The following is an 18241-nucleotide window of genomic DNA, read 5'->3' on the forward strand; positions in this document are numbered from 1 at the left end:
GGCCTGAGGGAAAAAGATTTAGGGGATGATGAGAATTATAAGAGGAAAATGAGACAGACAGAAAGAGAGAGAGAGAGAGTGGGAAAGGGAGTTGCTTGTGCTGGAGTTTGCGGTATTGACAAGGCAATAGAGCAACATAGCATTTCTTGGAGTTTCAGAGGATTATTCAAAGGGGTAGGGTGTGAGAGTAGAGGACATGGATGATAGACAAAAAAAATTAGCTCATCTAGATAACTAAAATATTGCTTGATTCTCTAAAGTCCTTTTCTTTTTTTCCATGTCTGAAATATACAATGCATTCAAATCACATGAAAGGAGAACATTCTGGGTCTGCATTCACCCTGGCTGTTGCAATGTGAGGGTGGTTGGAGCTCTTCAAGGTATCAAAAAAGTATAATTGCAAAAGAGTGAAATACTTTTGAAAATTTATTGCTCAGTAACTACATTATATATGATGATGTAGGCAATCCCTATACTTTCTCTATAGCAAGATGCTTTTAAGGCTAACGAGGCAAGTTGGTGCATAAAATACATTCATATGTAACCTAGTTACTAAGCAATTCTATTTTGAAAATATTTTATTTTTGAATAATATTGAATCTCCTTCCCCTAGTCTATCTTTTTTTCTAGTATTCTAAGGCAAGCCCCATTCCACACCCTAGCTATAAGCTCTCTTTATTCTTTCTCCAATCAAGCTCTTACATACCAAGAAGACATTAAAAATGCAGAGATGAATGTAGGGGGAGTGAGGAAGATGGGACAACACAACCCTGTCTGATTTTTCCTGGTCCCTGCTCCTAGGGAAAATCTTACTGGACAGGTCATGATTAATTTGTGTGGATTTCTAGAAACAACATAAAGTCAAGACATAATAGTCAATATTTTCCTTTTTGACATAAACAACTAATTATTTTACTAGTTTAGTCTAGCTAAAATATGACTGTAATTTAACTTCCAACAACTGGCTACATATCATTACATATCTTGGCTTATCTAATAGCATTCCTAGCTGTGGTATCATCCCAATATCACTAATTGAAAGTCTCAAATTAAAAATTTTTAGAGTTGCACCAATATGAAATGAGACCTAGAAGGCCATACAAGGCATCTGAGGGATATGCAAGGGTAGGTTGTTATGATTCAAAGACTTTCACTTGGATGAATATGGTAAAACTAGGAAATGTTCTAAGTCAGCATTAAAAATGCATGCTTTTTGGAGTTTGAAACACTGGAGAAGAGCTTTCTTCTTGTATCTTCTTGATTTTCCTTGTCTTTATAGGTCTAGAAGGGTTGCCAGGATTCACACAGAACTCTGGAGCCTCCAGGGACTTTGGGGGCAACCCGACTTTTTATTTCTCTGCCTTCATAAGAAATCTACACGGAACTGAATGTAATGCTTTTTATTACTTCTAAGATGATTTTTTTCCCAAAAGTTTAATGAGACAGATGGGAGAAATAACTTTTTTCAGAATAACAGAGATAAGGGGTTATTTCCTATGTAACTATCTCAACAAGACTCAAAAGGAAAGAAAAGTTCTGATTTAACTTCAGAAAGGAAAAGTAACTGTCACCTCTTGTTGATTGAATTTCATCATCTGTAATTCTGACTTCTTTAGTTCTCACAGTCAAAGCAACATTTGTCAAGGAAGTGTAATGTAATAGTTGCTCCTTCTGTGGCCATGGATCAAATGTTAGCTTTCTGTTATGAAGAGAGCTCCAATGTTCCCAGAATTTCAAAGGCATAAGTTTATCTCAGGTTCTGCAGGAAAGCTTTTTATTTATTTATCAAGGAATCTCTGTAGTAAAGGTTATGAAAATTCATAAAGTACTACGTGTAATATTCTGTCTGCCATGGTAAATAATCTCTTACAAATTTTCACTTGATGGAATAATCTTGAACTAGATTTGCTGTTAATGGAAATATTCTTTTTTTTTTTTTTTTTTTTTTTGAGACGGCGTCTTGCTCGTCGCCCAGGAAAGGATCAGAAGAACTTTATTATTCACGACTCTTTGTAGAACTCATTAGGACATTGTTTTAACTCTTTATTTTTAATGTACCAAGGTACACTGGTGTGATGTACTGAATAATAGCTCAGTGACCTGGAAATATCATTGTAGTTTAAAATTGGATCTCTTCAGTCTTATAGGTGAGGTTGGCAAAGCTCATCTTTTTGTTTGTTTGTTTAGTTTTTTTTGGGATGGAGTCTCGCACTGTCCTCCACACTGAAGTGCAGTGACGCCATCTTGGCTCACTGCAACCTCTGCCTCTCAGGTTCAAGCAATTCTCCTGCCTCAGCCTCCCGAGTAGTTGGGATTACAGGTGTGCACTGCCACCCCCAGCTAATTTTTTTGTATTTTTAGTAGAGACGGGATTTCGCCATGTTGCCCAGGCTATTCTCAAACTCCTGACTTCAAGTGATTTGCCCGCCTCGGCCTCCCAAAGTGCTGGGATTACAGGCGTGTGCCACCATTCTCTGCCATCACTTTCAATGCTTTTTTTCATTGAAAACATGAACTGTATTTATTGTTGTATGTATTGAAAACATTTGTATGTAATACAAACACTGCATGTAATGTTTTATGTGTTTTCAATGCTTTTTCCCCACTGTAAATTCTTTATATTTAAAGTATGATTAGTTGTGGAATATTTTAAAAATCAATTTCAAGTGCACAGCTTGATAAATTTTGGTAAATTATACAATTTTGTAAACACCACCACAATCAATAAACAAAATGGTTCCATAATCCCACAGAGGTTTCTCATGTTCCTTTAGCTTGATCCCCTTTTCCCATTTCTGGACCCAGGTTTATCTGTTATGTGTCACTATAGCTTTACCCTTTCTAGAAATTATTATAAATGGAATCATACTATATGAAATGTTTTAGTTTGACTTTTTTTTCCATTTAGCACCAGGTTTCCCAACCTTAACACTATTGACATTTGGGCTGGATAATTCTTTATTGTGAGGAGATGTCCTGTGCTTTATAGAATTTTGAGCAGCGTTTCTGACTTCTACCTACTGAATACCAGTAGTATCCCCTCCAAGTTGTGGCGACTAAAAATGTCTCCAGATATCACCAAGTGTTCCCTGGGGAGCAAAATCATTCCTGGTTGAGAACTACAGACTTACCATATTTTTTAGATGTATTGATGTTGTTGCATGTATCAATAGGTTACTCTTTTTTATTACTGACTAGTAATCCTATGTGGGCAAACATCTGGGTTATTTTCAGTTTGGGAAAATTACAAATAAAGCTTTTAAGAACATTCACATATGCATATTTGTGTGGGTTTATGTTTCCCTTTCTCTTGAGTAAATAGGAGTGGAATTGCTGGGTCATTTGGTGACTCTATGATTACCCTTTTCAGGAACCGCCAAACTGTGTTCCAAATGGGTATGCCATTTTCCATTCTCATCAGCAATGTTCCACATCCTCACTAACATTCGTTTTTCATCAGTTTGATTTGAGCTATCCTCTTGGTTACATAGCGGTATTGCACACAGTGGTATTGCATTGTGGTTTTGATTTGCATTTCTCTGATGACTAATAATGCTGAGCATTTTTTTTACGTGCTTATTGGTTGTTTGTATATCTTCTTTGTCTTCGTATATTCTTGATACAAGAGCCCTTTGTCAGATGTATGTTTTGCAAACATTTACTCCCAAGCTGTGGCTTATCTTTTTGTTTTCATAATTCTAGACAGCAAACTTTATTAATCTTGATAGAGTCCATTTCATAATTTTTCCCTTTTATACTTTGTATTATTGATGTCTGATTTAAATAATTTTAGCTAACCCAATATCACAAAAATATTCTCATGTGTTTTCTTCTACAGTTTAATAGTTTTAGCTCTTATATTTAGATATATGATCCATTTTGAGTTAATCTTCGTGTATGATGTGCAGTAAGAGTCAAGGTTTATTTTTTCTATGCACCTATATACTTGTCCCAGTACCATTTGTCAAAAAGACTGTTTTTCTCCATGAAATTACCCTGACTCATTTGGCAATATTAGTTAACTATATAAGTACAAAAAGTACCATATGCACTGAAAAAAAATGTGTATTCTGCCATTTCCATGTGTATTATTTAAATATCAATTAAATTGAAGTGGTTGATAGTTTTGTTCAGATCTAAGGTTTTTGCTGATTTTTTTTTCTGCTTGTTCTATCAATTTCTGAGAACATAGTGTTAAAATCCCCAGTATGATTGAGGAATTGTCTGTTTACCCTTTAATTTTGTCAGTTTTGCTTCATACATTTGGAAGCTTTGTTATTGGATGAATACACACTTATGATTGTTATGTCCCATTGAATTTACCTTTTAATTATGGTAATAATATTTTCATCTTTGGTAATGTATTTTGTTTTAAAATGTATTTGGTTGGATATTAGTATAGGTACTCTAGGCTTCTTGTGCTCACTGTTTGCATGGATCCACTTCAAGCTTACTCACATGGCTATTGGCTGAGGCTTCAGTTTCCTACCATGTGGGCCTCTCCATAGAGCTCTCATGACATGCCAGCTGGCTTCCCCCAGAGTGCGTGATCCAAGAGAGAAAGGGTATGAGTCATCACGATAGATTTTTTTTAAAAAATTATCTTAGTAAGCATTTTTTTGTACTGAAAACTATGAATTTATTTATTTTTAGATTTTTAAATTTTTATTTGGGGGTACAAGTGCAGATTTTTTACATGCACATATTATGTAGTGGTGAAGTCTGGGTTTTTAGTGTGCCCATCACCCAAATAGTGAACATTGTACCCAACAGATAAATTTTCAACCATCATCCCCATGATAAATTTTATAACTGAATCTCAGAAGTGCTGTAATTATTTTGACTATATTCTGTTGATCATCCAGACAAACCCTAGTACAATTAGGGACCATTTAAGAGTGCGAATACTAGAAGGTGGGGGTCACTGGGGCTAGCTTGGAGGCTGGATCCTAAAATGGTCTTTGAATACTCGCCTGGATAATGAATTTTATACTTAGAGGTCTTGATTCAAAGAATAATTTCTTTTCTGCCTAATGTTCCTCAGAAGCCCACAGTTGTATCACTCAGTCACTTGTAAGAAGATATTTAATAAACATATACTTACAAAAATTTACACTTTTGACATCCTCAGTATTGTGCTAGAGCCTATATTTGGGAGAAAATTTTGTAAGAAATGTAAAATTTAACATAGTTTTAGCTATCAAATAAATCAACATTCAGTTGAGACAATATTAACATTTCTCTAATTACCATTAATCTAGTACAGACCCTCATTTTATTTCCCACTGCAGTGACATCTCCACTAATTTCCTTGGTTCCAGACAATGCCCCTTGAATCTCTCCTTTATTTTGCTGTCTGATTTATTTTTTCATAGGTCTGATTGTACAACTCTCTTATGTAAAATATTTGATGTTTCTTTATTTCCTATAGAAAAAAACCCAAATCTAATATCTTTGCAAAGTTATTAAAGATCCTTTAAAAAATCTGACACAAATATTTGTTTCTAGATACATAATTCACCACTTCTCCCACAATGCAAATTATATTGTAGTCTCATTTTTTCTGAAGTGTTTTCTGTAGAACCTTAGCTCTGATAAAGCTCTGTCATTAGCTCTGATAAAAAAAAGTTTCCATGGTCATATAAGTTTGGAAACTACTGCACACTATATTTCCTTCTTAGAAATGTATGCAATCTAATAGTATGTTAAACACTCTTTAAAAATCTTTCAGGCAAGAGGTCTATTTATCATTAATCAATTGTTTCAAAATTTATTTGATCATGAATGTATTTTTAATTTTTAATTTTCATGGGTACATAATAGGTGTGTATATTTATGGGGTACATGAGATATTTTGATACAGGCATACACTGTGTAATAATCACTTCAGGATGAATGGCATATCTATCACCTCAAATGTTTACCCTTTGTGTTACAACAATACAATTATACTCTTTTAGTTATATTAAAATGTACAGTTAAATTATTATTGACTACAGTCACCTTGTTGTGCTATCAAATCCTAGATCTTATTCATTCTTTCTATTTTATTTGTACCCATTAACCATCCTCAATTTTATCCCAGCCTCCAAGTAATACCCAGCCTCTTAACCATCATTCTACTCTCTATCTCCATGAGTTCACTTGTTTTAATTTTTAGCTCCCACAAATAAGTAAGAATATATGAAGTTTGTCTTTCTGTGCCTGGCTTATTTCACTTCACATAATGACATCCAGTTCCATGCATCTTGTTGCAAATGACAAGATCTAATTATTTTTTATGGCTTAATAGTACTCCATAAGTACCACATTTTCTTTTTTTAAAAAAGTGGGGTACATGAGAAGTTTTGATACAGGCATGCAATGTGAAATAAGCACATCATGGGGATTGGGGGCATCCATCACCTCAAGCATTGTCGTTTGTATTACAAACAACCCAATTACACTCTTTAAGTTATTTTAACATGTGCAATTAAGTTATTATTGTCTATAGTCATCCTATTGTGCTATCGAATAGTAGGTATTCATTCTGTGTGTGTGTGTTTCTCTTTTCTTTTTTAACATTTATTTTAAGTTCAGGGGTACATGTGCAGGATGTGCAGGTTTGTTACATAGGTAAATGTGTGTCTTGGAGGTTTGTTGTACGGATTATTTCATCACCCAGGTGTTAAGCCTTGCATCCATTAGTGATATTTTCTAATCCTCTCCCTCCTCCCACTCTCTGCCCTCCAGTAGGCCGCAGTGTGCATTGTTCCTCTCTATGTGTCCATGTGCTCTCATGATTTACCTCCTACTTACATGAGAATATGTGGTATTTGTTTTTCTTTTCCTGAGTTAGTTTGCTAAGGATAATGGCCTTCAGCTTCATCCATGTTCCTACAAAAGACATGATCTCATTTTTTAATGGCTGCATAGTATTCCATGGTGTCTATATACCACATTTTCTTTATCCAGTCTATCATTGATGGGCATTTAGGTTGATTCTATGATTTTGCTATTGTGAATAGTGCTACAATGAACACACAGATGCATGTATCTTTGTAATAAAATGATTTCTATTCCTTTGGGTATATACCTAGTAATGGGATTGCTGGGTCAAATGGTATTTCTGTCTTTAGGTCTTTGAGAAATCCCCACACTGTTTTCCACAATGACTGAAACAATTTACACTCTTGCCAACAGTGTATAAGCATTTCTTTTTCTCCACTACCTCACCTGCATCTGTTATTAATATTTTTTGACTTTTTAATAATACCCATTCTGACTGGTGTGAGATGGTGTCTCATTGTGGTTTTGATTTGCATTTCTCTAATAATCAGTGATGTTATGCATGTTTCATATGCTTTTCAGCTGCATGTATATCTTCTTTTGAAAAGTGTATGTTTATGTCCTTTGCCTACTTTTTATTGGGGTTGTTTGTTTTTTTCTTGTAAATGTGTTAAGTTCCTTATAGATACTGGATATTAGACCTTTGTCAGGTGCATAGATTGCAAAAATTTTCTCCCATTCTGTAGGTTGTCTGTTTACTCTGTTGATAGTTTCTTTTGCTGTGTAGACACTCTTTAGTTTAATTAAATCCCATTTGTCAAAGTTTGCTTTTATTACATTTGCTTTTGGCAGCTTCATCATGAAATCTTTGCCTGAGCCTATGTTCTAAATGGTATTGCCTAGGTTTTCTTCTAGGGTTTTTATAGTTTGAGGCTTTACATTTAAGTCTTTATTCCATCTTGAGTTAATTTTTGTATATGGTGTAAGGAACGAGTCCAGTTTCAATCTTCTGCATACAGCTAGCCTGTTCTCCCAGCACCATCTATTAAATAGAGAATCCTTTCCCAATTGCTTATTTTTGTCAGGCTTGTTGCAGATTAGATTGTTGCAGGTGTGCGGTCTTATTTCTGGGTTCTCTGTTCTGTTCCATTGGTCTACGTGTCTGTTCTTGTACCAATACCATGCTGTTTTGGTTACTGTAGCTCTGTAGTATAATCAGGTAGAATGATGTCTCCAGCTTTGTTCTTTCTGCTTAGGATTGTTTTGGTTATTTGGGCTCTTTTTTGGTTCGACATGAGTTTTAAAATAGTTTTCTCTCGTTCTGTGAAGAGTGTCAATGGTAGTTTAATGGGAATAGCATTGAATTTATAAATTGCTTTGGGCAGTATATTATGGTCATTTTAACAATACTGATTCTTCCTATCCATGAGCATGGAATGTTTTTCCATTTGTTTGTGTCACCTCTGATTTCCTCGAACAGTGGTTTGTAGATCTCCTTGTTGAGATCCTTCACTTCCCTTGTTAACTGTATTCATAGGTATTTTATTCTTTTTGCGGCAATTGTGAATGGCATTGCATTGCTGATTTAGCTCTTGGTTTGACTGTTGTGGGTGCATAGGAATGCTAGCAATTTTTACACATTAATTTTGTATCCTGAAACATTGCTGAAGTTGCTTATCAACTTAAGAAGCTTTTGGCCTGAGACAATGGGGTTTTCTAGATATGGGATCATGTCATCTGCAAAAAAAGACAGTTTGACTTCCGCTCTTCCTATTTGAATACCTTTATTTCTTTCTCTTGCCTGATTGCCCTGGCCAGACTTCCAATACTATGTTGAATAGGAGTGGTGAGAGAGGGCATCCTTGTCTTGTACTGGTTTTCAAGGGAAATGTTTCCAGCTTTGCCCATCTAGTATGATATTGGCTGTGGGTCTGTCATATATGGCTTTTATTATTTTGTGGTATGTTCCTTCAATACCTAGTTTATTGAGAGGTTTTAACATGAAGGGATGTTGAATTTTATCAAAAGCCTTTTCTGCATCTATTATCATGTGATTTTTGTCTTTAGTTCTATTTACGTGATGAATAACGTTTATTGATTTGTGCATATTGAACCAACCTTGCATCCCAGGGATGAAGCCTACTTGATCATGATGGATTAGCTTTTTGATGTGCTGTTGGATTCGATTTGCAAGTATTCTGTTGAAGATTTTTGCATCGATGTTTATCAATGATATTGGCCTGAAGTTTCTTTTTTGTCATATTTCTGTCAGGTTTAAGCACATTTTCTTTACCTATTTATCTGTTTATGGATGCCCAGATTGCATCCAAATCTTGGCTATTGTGAACAATGCTGCAACACACATTGGAAGACAGATACTTCCTTGATATAGTGATTTTCTTGCTTTTGGGTACATACCTAGTAGTGGAATTGCTGGATCCTATAGTAGGTCTATTTTTAGTGTTTTAAGGAACCTCCAAACTGTTCTCCATAGTTGTTGTACTAGTTTACATTCCCACCAACCATGTATAAGGATGCCCTTTTCTCCACATCCTCGCCAGCATTTGTTATTGTCTTTCTTTTGGATATAAACCATCTTAACTGGGGTGAGATAACTCACCGTAGTTTTGATTTGCATTTATCTACTGATCAATGATGTTCAGTACCTTTTCATATGCCTGTTTGCTACTTGTATGTCTTCTTTTGAAAAATGTCTATTCAGATCTTTCATCTATTTTTTGATTTAATTATTATATTTTTTTTCTTACAGAGTTGTTTAAACTTCTTATATATTCTGGTTTTTAATCCTTTGTCACATGGGTTGTTTGCAAATGTTTTCTCCCATTCTGTGGGTTTTCTCTTCACTTTTTTTTTCTGTGCAGAAGAGTTTTAAATTAACATGATCCCATTTGTTCATTTTTGCTTTGGTTGTCTGTACTCGTGGGGTATTACTCAAGAAGTCTTTGCCCAGTCCAATGCCCTGGAGAGTTTTTCCAATACTTTCTTATAGTAGTTTTGTAGCTTAAGATCTTAGATTTAAGTCTTTAATCCATCTTGATTTGATTTTTGTATATGGCAAGAGATAGGTGTCTAGTTTAATTTGCCTGCATGTGGATATCCATTTTTCCCAGCATCATTTATTGAAGAGACTCTCTTTTCCCCTCTGTAGATTCTTGGCACCTCTGCCAAAAATGAGTTCACTGTAGGTGTGTGGATTTGTTCTTGGGTTCTCTATTCTGTCCCATTGGTCTATGCATCTGTTTTTCTGCCAGTACCATGCTGTTTTAGTTACAATAACGCTGTAGTATAATTTGAAGTCAGTTAATATGGTTCCTTCAGTTTTGTTCATTTTTCTTATGATAGCTTTGGCTATTCTGAATCTTTTGTGATGCCACATAAATTTTAGAATTTTTTTTATTTCTGTGAAGAATATCAATGGTATTTTGATAGAGATTACATTAAATGTGTAGATTGCTTTGGGTAATATGGACATTTTAACAATGTTGATTCTTCCAATTTAGGAACATGAAATATATTTTCATTTTTTGTTTCTCCTTCAATTTCTTTCATCAGTGTTTTATAGTTTTCATTGTATAGACCTTTCATTTCTTTAATTAATCCCCAGGTAATTAATTTTCTTTTTGTTTACTGTAAATGAGATTAGTTTTTTTTAAAATTATACTTTAAGTTTTAGGGTACATGTGCACAACGTGCAGGCTTGTTACATATGTATACATGTGCCATGTTGGTGTGCTGGACCCATTAACTCTTCATTTAACATTAGGTATATCTCGTAATGCTATCCCTCCCCCCTCCCCCGACTCGAGATTAGTTTTTTAATTTATTTTTCTGATTCTTCCCTGTTGGCATATAGAAATGCTACCGGTTTTTGTATGTTGATTTTGTATTCTGTAACTTCACTGGATTTGTTCATCAGTTCGAATTGTTTTTTGGTGGAGTCTTTAGTTTTTTCCCAAATATAAGGTCTTGTCATCTGCAAACAAGGAAAATTTGACTTCCTTTTCAATTTGGATATACTTTATTTCTTTCTTTTGTCTGATTGCTCTAGCTAGGACTTCCTGTACTATGTTGAATAACAGTGGTGAAAGTGGGAATGCTCGTTGTGCTCGTTGTCTTCCAAATGTTAGAGAAAAGGAGTTTAGTTTTTGCCATTCAGTATGACACTAGCAGTGGGTCTGTCACATATGACTTTAATTATGCTCAGGTATTTTTCTTCTATACCAAGTTTTTCTTTAGGGTTTTTATTATGGAGAGATGTTGAATTTGATCACATGCTTTCTCAGAATCAATTTAAATGATCATAAGGAGCTGGGCACGGTGGCTCACAACTGTAATCCCAGCACTTTGGGAGGCTGAGGCAGGTGGATCACCTGAGGTCAGGAGTTCGAGACCAGCCTGGCCAACATGGCAAAACCCTGTCTCTACTAAAAATACAAAAATTAGCTGGGTGTGGTGGTGCATGCCTGTAATCCCAGCTACTCAGGAGGCTGAGGCAGGAGAATCACTTGAACCCGGGAGGTGGAGGTTGCAGTGAGCCGAGATTGCACCATTGCACTCCAGCCTGGGCAACAAGAGAGAAACTCTGTCTTACTAAAAAAAAAGAAAGAAAGAAAGAAATGATCATAATGTTTTTATTCCTCATTCTGTTTATATGATACATCACATTGATTGATCTCTATATGTTGAATCACCCTTGCATCCCAGGGATAAGTCCCATTTGGTCATGATGAATGATCTTTTTAATGTTTGTTTAATTTGGTATAGTGATATTTTGTTGAGGATTTTTGCATCAATATTTATCAGAGATACTTTAGTTTTTTTTTTATTTTGATGTGTCTTTTTCTTGTTTTGGTATCAGGATAATACTGGCCTTGTAGAATGAGTTTGGAAGTATTCTCTCTTCTATTTATTAGAATAGTTTGAGTAAGATTGGTATTGGTTGTTCTTTAAATGTTTGATAAAATTCAGCAGTGAAGCTATTGCATCCTGGGCTTTTCTTTACTGGGAGGCTTTTTATCATGGCTTTGATTTTATTACTTATTATTTATCCTTTTAGGTTTTAGATTTCTTCATCTTTCAATTTTGGTAGGTTCTATGTATCTAAAAATTTATCCATTTCCTCTAGATTTTTCAATTTATGACATATAGTTGCTCATAGTAGTCACTAATGATCCTTTGAATATCTGTGCTATGAGTTGTAATGGCTCCCTTTTCATCTCTGATTTTATTTATTTGGGTCTTCTCTCTTTTTTTCTTAGTCTGGCTAAATGTTTGCCAATTTTGTTTATCTTTTCAAAAAAAATAAACTTTTCATTTCATTGATCTTTTATATTGTTTTCTTTGCTTTAATTTCATTTATTTTTTTCTCATCTTTATTTATTTTTATCTACCAATTTTGGGTTAGTTTGCTCTTCCTTTTGTAATTCTTTTAGATGCATTGTTAGGTTATTTATCTGAAGGTTTACTACTTTTATAGTGTTGGAACTTATGGCTATAAACTTCTCTTTTAGTGGTTCTTTTGCTGTATCCTATAGACTTTGGTAAGTTGTGTTTCCATTATGATTTGTTTCAAGAAATTTTCAAATTTCTTTTTAATTCCTTTATTGACCTACTGGTCATTCAGGAGCATATTGTTTAATTTCCTTTTTTTTTTTTTTTTTTTTTTTTGAGACAGGGTCTCACTTTATCACTCAGGCTGGAGTATGTTGGCATGATCTCAACTCACTGCAACTTCAACCTCCCAGGTTAAAGTGATACTTCTTCCTCAGCCCCCTAATTAGTTGGGACTACAGGTGTGCACCACCACGCCCTGCTTATGTTTGTATTTTTTGTAGACACGGGGTTTTGCCATTTTGCCCAGGCTGGTCTTGAATTACTGAGCTCAGGCAATTCTCCTGCCTTGGCCTCCCAAAGTGCTAGGATTACAGGTGTGGAGCCACCATGCCTGGCCTCCATGTGTTTGTTATTGACCTCTAGTCTTATCCTACTTTGGCCAGAGCAAATACTTGATTATTTATTTTTTTTGAATGACTTAAAACTTGTTTTGTTGCCTAGTGTATGGTCTATCCTTGACAATGATCCATGTGCCGAGGAGAAGTTTGCATATTCTGTAGCCATTGGATTAAATACGTTGTAAATATCTGTTAGTTCCATTTGGCTGATAGATTAAGTCAAATGTTAGTTGATTTCCTGTGTGGATTGTCTGTTCAATGCTGAAAGTGAGGTGTTGAAATCTCCAGCTATTATTGTATTAGGGTCTGTCTTTCTGTTTAGCTCTAATAATATTTGCCTTATATATCAGGGTGCTCCAGTGTCACCATATGTGTGTGTGTGTGTGTATATATATACAATTATTATATCCTCTTGCTGAAATGATGCCCTTATCATTATATAATTCCCTTCTTTGTCTCTTTATTTATTTATTTATTTTGAAATCTATGGTGTCTGATGTAAGTATAGCTACTGCTGCTTTTCTTTTTTTGGTTTCCATGGAATATCTTTTTCTATTTCTTTATTTTCTTTCTATGTATGTCTTCATAAGTGAAGTGTGTTTCTTGTAGGCAACAGATCTTTGGGTCTTTATTTTTTATTCATTCAGCCACTCTGTCTATTTAGTCCATTTACATTCAGCATTATTATTGATAAGTAAGGACTTACTCCTGCCATTTTGTTATTCTTTGTTTTCTGGTTGTTTTGTTGTCTCCTCTACTTTCTTTCCTTCCTTCCTGTCTTCTTTTTAGTGAAAGTGATTTTCTCTTTAGTATGTTTTAATTTCTTTCTTTTTATTTTTTATGTGCCTGGTTTGGATTTTTTGATTTGAAGTTACCATGAGATTTGCAAATAACATCTTATAACACATTATTTTAAACTAATGACAACTTAACACTAATTGCATAAACAAACAAACAAACAACCAAAGAGGAAATTAATAAAACCTCTACACCTTAACTTAATCCCCCCAATTTTAACTTATTGTTGTTTTCATTTATATCTTATTGTTCTATGTCTTTAAAAATTGTTGTAGTTCTTATTTTTGATAGGTTCATCTTTTAGTCCTTCTACTGAAGATATGAGTAGTTTCTACATCACAATTACAGTGCTATAATATTTTGTGATTTTCTTTGTATGTACTGTTACCAGTGAGTTTTGTATCTTCAGGTGATTACTTATTGCCCATTATCATTCTTTCTTTTTAGATTAAAAAACTCCCTTTAGCATTTCTTGCAGGACAGATCTGATGTTAGAGAAATCCCTTAGGTTTTGTTTGTCTGGAAAAGTCTTTATTTCTCCTTGATGCTGGAAGGATAATTTTGCTGGTTATACAATTCTAGGATGAAAGATTTGTCCTTCAGCACTTTAAATATGTCATATCACTGTCTCCTAGCCTGTAAACTTTCAACTGAGATGTCTGCTGCCAGATGTATTGGAGCTACATTGTATGTTGTTTGTTTCTTTTCTCTTGCTGCTTTTAGGATCCTTTTTTAATTCTTGACCTTTGGCAGTTTGATTATTAAATGTCTTGTGGTAGTCTTCCTTGGGTTAAATCTGCTTGGTGTTCTATAACTTTCTTGAACTTGAATATTGATATCTTTCTCTAGTTATGGGAGGTTCTCTGTTATAATCCCTTTCAATAAAATGTTTACCCATATTTCTTTTTCTACCTACTTTTTAAGGCCAATACATCAGATTTCCCCTTTTATGGCTATATTCTAGATCATGTAGGCATGCTTTATTATTTTTTTAAATTTTGCTTCCTCTGAGTGTTTATTCAAATAGGCTGTCCTTCAAGCTCACTAATTCTTTCTTCTGTTTGATCAATTCTATTATTAAGAGACTTTGACACATTCTTTAGTATGTCATTTGCATTTCTCAGCTGCAGAATTTCTCCTTGATTCTTTTTAATTATTTTAATCTCTTTGTTAAATTTATCTGATAATTTTCTGATTTTGACTGGGCATGGTGGCTCATGCTTATAATCCCAGCATTTTGGGAGGCCAAGGTGGGCAGAGCACTTGAGGCCAGAAGATTGAGACCAGCCTGGCCAACATGGTGAAACCTCATCTCCACTAAAAATACAAAAATTAGCTGGCCATGGTGGTGCACACCTGTAATCTCAGCTACTCAGGAGGCTGAAGCAGGAGAATTGCTTGAGCCCGGGAGGTGGAGGTTGCAGCCAACAGAGATTGTGCCACTGCACTCCAGCCTGGGCAACAGAGAGAGACTCTGTCTCAAAATAAATAAATAAAATAAAATAAGTTTCTGAATTTCTTCTCTGTGTTACCTTGAATTATGTTGAATTTTCTCAACACAGCTATTTTGAGTTTTCTGTTGAAGATCACATATCTCTGTTTTTACAGGATTGATCCTTGGTACCTTACTTAGTTAATTTAGTGAGGTCATGTTTTATTGGATCATCTTGATGCTTGTGGATGTTTGTAGGTATCTGGGCATTGAAGAGTTAAGTCTATATTGTAGTCTTTGCAGCCTGGACTTGTTTGTACCCATCCTTCTTGGGAAGGCTTCCCAGGTATTAGAAGGGACTCGAGTGTTTTAATCTAAGTTTTTGGTCTTTGCAGCTGTATTTGCATTAGGGGTAACAATAAGCTCAGTAATGCTGTGTCTGTTATAGACTTGTAGAGGTAACTCCTTGGTGGTCTTGAATAAGTCCCAGAAGAATTCTCTGGATTACCAGGTGGAGACTTTTGTTCTCTTTCTTTACATTTTCCTTAACAGAGCTTCTCTCTGTGTGCTGGGCTGCCTGGAACTGGTGGAGGGGTGACACAAGCAGCCCTGTAGCCACCACCACTTAGACTACAGTAGGTCAGACCTGAAGCCAGTATAGTAGTGGGTTTTTCACAAGACCTGCTGTAACTACTGCCTGGCTACCACCTATGTAAGCCCCACTGCTCTACAATCAGTGGGTCACAAAGCCACTCAGACTTGTGTCCTTCCCTTCAGGATAGTGAGTTCCCTGCAAACCCCAGGTGGATCTAGAGATGTTATCCGGGAGCCAGGGCCTGGAGATGGAAACCTTAAGAATCTACCTGGTGCTCTGTTCTATTGCCACTGAGCTGGCACCCAGGGCACAAAGCAAAGTCCTCCCCCCATCTTCCCTTCTCTTTCCACAAGCAGAAGAGTCTCTTCCTTTGGTCACAATCACTTTAGGTCCACAGTGAGTACTGCCTGGCTACCGTTGATTTTCACTCAAGACCCAAAGGCTCTTCAGTCAGTTTGTGGTAAATGTTGCCAGGCCTGAGACTCATGCTTCAGGAAAGTGGGCTCTCCTCTGGCCCAGGAAATGTCCAGAAATGCCATGCAAGAGGCAAGGCCTAGAATCAGGGACCCCAGAGCCTACTTGATGTTCTACCTGACTGTGGCTGAGCTGGTACCTAAGCTGCAGGACAATATCTCCTTACTTTTCTCTTTCTTTTTTCTAAAGCATGAGTCTCTTCCCATAGCCACCACAGCTAAGAATGTGCTGGGTCACATTTGAATCCAGTACACCTCTGAGTCTCACTAAATGCCCAAGGTGGAGTACAGCCTGGGTATCCCTGCTGATTATTTAGGGCCTAAAGGTTTTTTAGTCAGCAGGTGATGAATTGTGCCAGGATTGGATCCTTCACTTCAAGGTAGTAGGTTCCCTTGTGGCTTAGGGAGTATCTAGAAATGTCTGGGATCTAGGTCTTGGAATGGAAGCCTCAGAACCCTGCCTTGTGCCCTATGCTACTGTTGCTGAGCTGGTACACAAGATGCAAGACAAAGTCCTCGTTACGTTTACCTCTCCTCTCCTCAAGCAGAGGGATGGAGTCTCTCCCAGAGGTGCAAGCTGGGCCCCTTGTGGTTGGGAGAGGGGTAGCACAAGCACTCCCTTGGCTACCCCAGCTGGTGTCTTACTAGATTGCATTCCCGTCCAGTCCACTTGCTCCAAGCCCAGCAAAGCAATAGGAATTGCCCAAGGATTGCAGTGCTTGTGGCCTAGACTGCCTTTCAAGTTTATTTCAGACCCCAGAACCCTTTAGCCTGTGGTGGTGAGGCTTTCAGGAAATGAGGTTCTGACTGCTAGGATGGATGATTCCCCTCTGGCTAGGGCTAGTCGAAGTGCTCCTTCTATGGGTGTTGGCCGAGTTCTGCCCCGTGTTTCTTTCCTCTGTGACATGGCAGAACTGAGTTTCAATGCAAAGTCCCACAATCACTGAGCTCTCCCTCCACCAAGTGCACAAAATCTTTCTCCGTGACACATGACCATTGCTGGGTGATGAGGGAGGGGTGGTGTCCATAATTTAAAACTGTCTTTCCGATCCTCTTTAGTCTGATTTCGGTGATATGAAGTTAAAAACCAGGTACTGTGAGTGCTTACCTGATTTTTTGGTTCTTATGAAGGTGCTTTTTTGTGTGAACATTTTTTCAATTTCATGTTTCTATGGGGAGGACCATTGGTGAAAGCTTCTATCTTGCTCTGCCTCCTGCCATATGAAACCAATTTTTGAAGACAGTCTTTTAACATCTTGCATAGGACTTTCTCATGGAACACAATTTGGGAAGTGCTGCTCTGTTGCACTGGACTACTTGCAAATTCCAGAATATTTGTGTTTTACAGATGTTTTTTGCACAAGGTAGAAGATGGGTGCATCTGGTAAGTCATACTTAGAAGGAGAAATCCTACAATACCTTTTCCTCTCTTACTAACTCAGAAAACTTACATATCCATGTAAGCCTAGCTGCTCATGTTTAATCTTCTATAATACCTCTGTCATGCCTTGCATTTTTCTGTAAGGCAGAATTAACTGATTGTTCCTTTATGTTGTCACAGTACATTGCTTATAACCCTTTAATATTACTTCTCACATTTTGAGTGTCTGCCTGCCTTCCCTGGGTAGACATTGTGGGCTTCTTGAGGAAAGGGGTCATATCTTGTGCACTTTTCTATCTTGAGTGCCTAGCACAGTGCCAGGCATTTCAGAGGCATAGTCAGTTAACATTCATTAAATATACATAAAATCATTATCCCAATGTAAGTCCTTATGTAAAAAGACTGAACTATATACTACACACTAAGTGCTACTAGAATTCAAAAAATGAACTCAATGAGGAATGGAATAATTAAGAAAAGTTTCATAGAAGAAGTGAGTCATGAACTAGAATTTGAAAGATGAGTAGGATTTGAGCAAGATAAACCCTCTAAATGAAGACAGTGGCAGAGGCAATGCCAATCCTGGTATTTTAGTGGCCTAATAAGAGAAAATAGTGTATGCTGAGGAGTAGAAAAAGTTAAGGTTGAGTAGTTAGAATGATAACATTATAAAAAGCTTTGAATGCCAAGTATAATAGTTTAATGGCTGTTGATTAAAGGATTAAGTCAGGATGAAAGCAGAATTTAGCAGAGATTAAACAAAAACATGTATTCATTTAAATTAAGGTCTCTGTTCATTATTAGAGTCACCTACCCTTGTGT

Source organism: Pan paniscus, chromosome X (assembly GCF_029289425.2).
Source record: "Pan paniscus chromosome X, NHGRI_mPanPan1-v2.0_pri, whole genome shotgun sequence".
In the NCBI taxonomy this organism is placed as follows: Eukaryota; Metazoa; Chordata; class Mammalia; order Primates; family Hominidae; genus Pan; species Pan paniscus.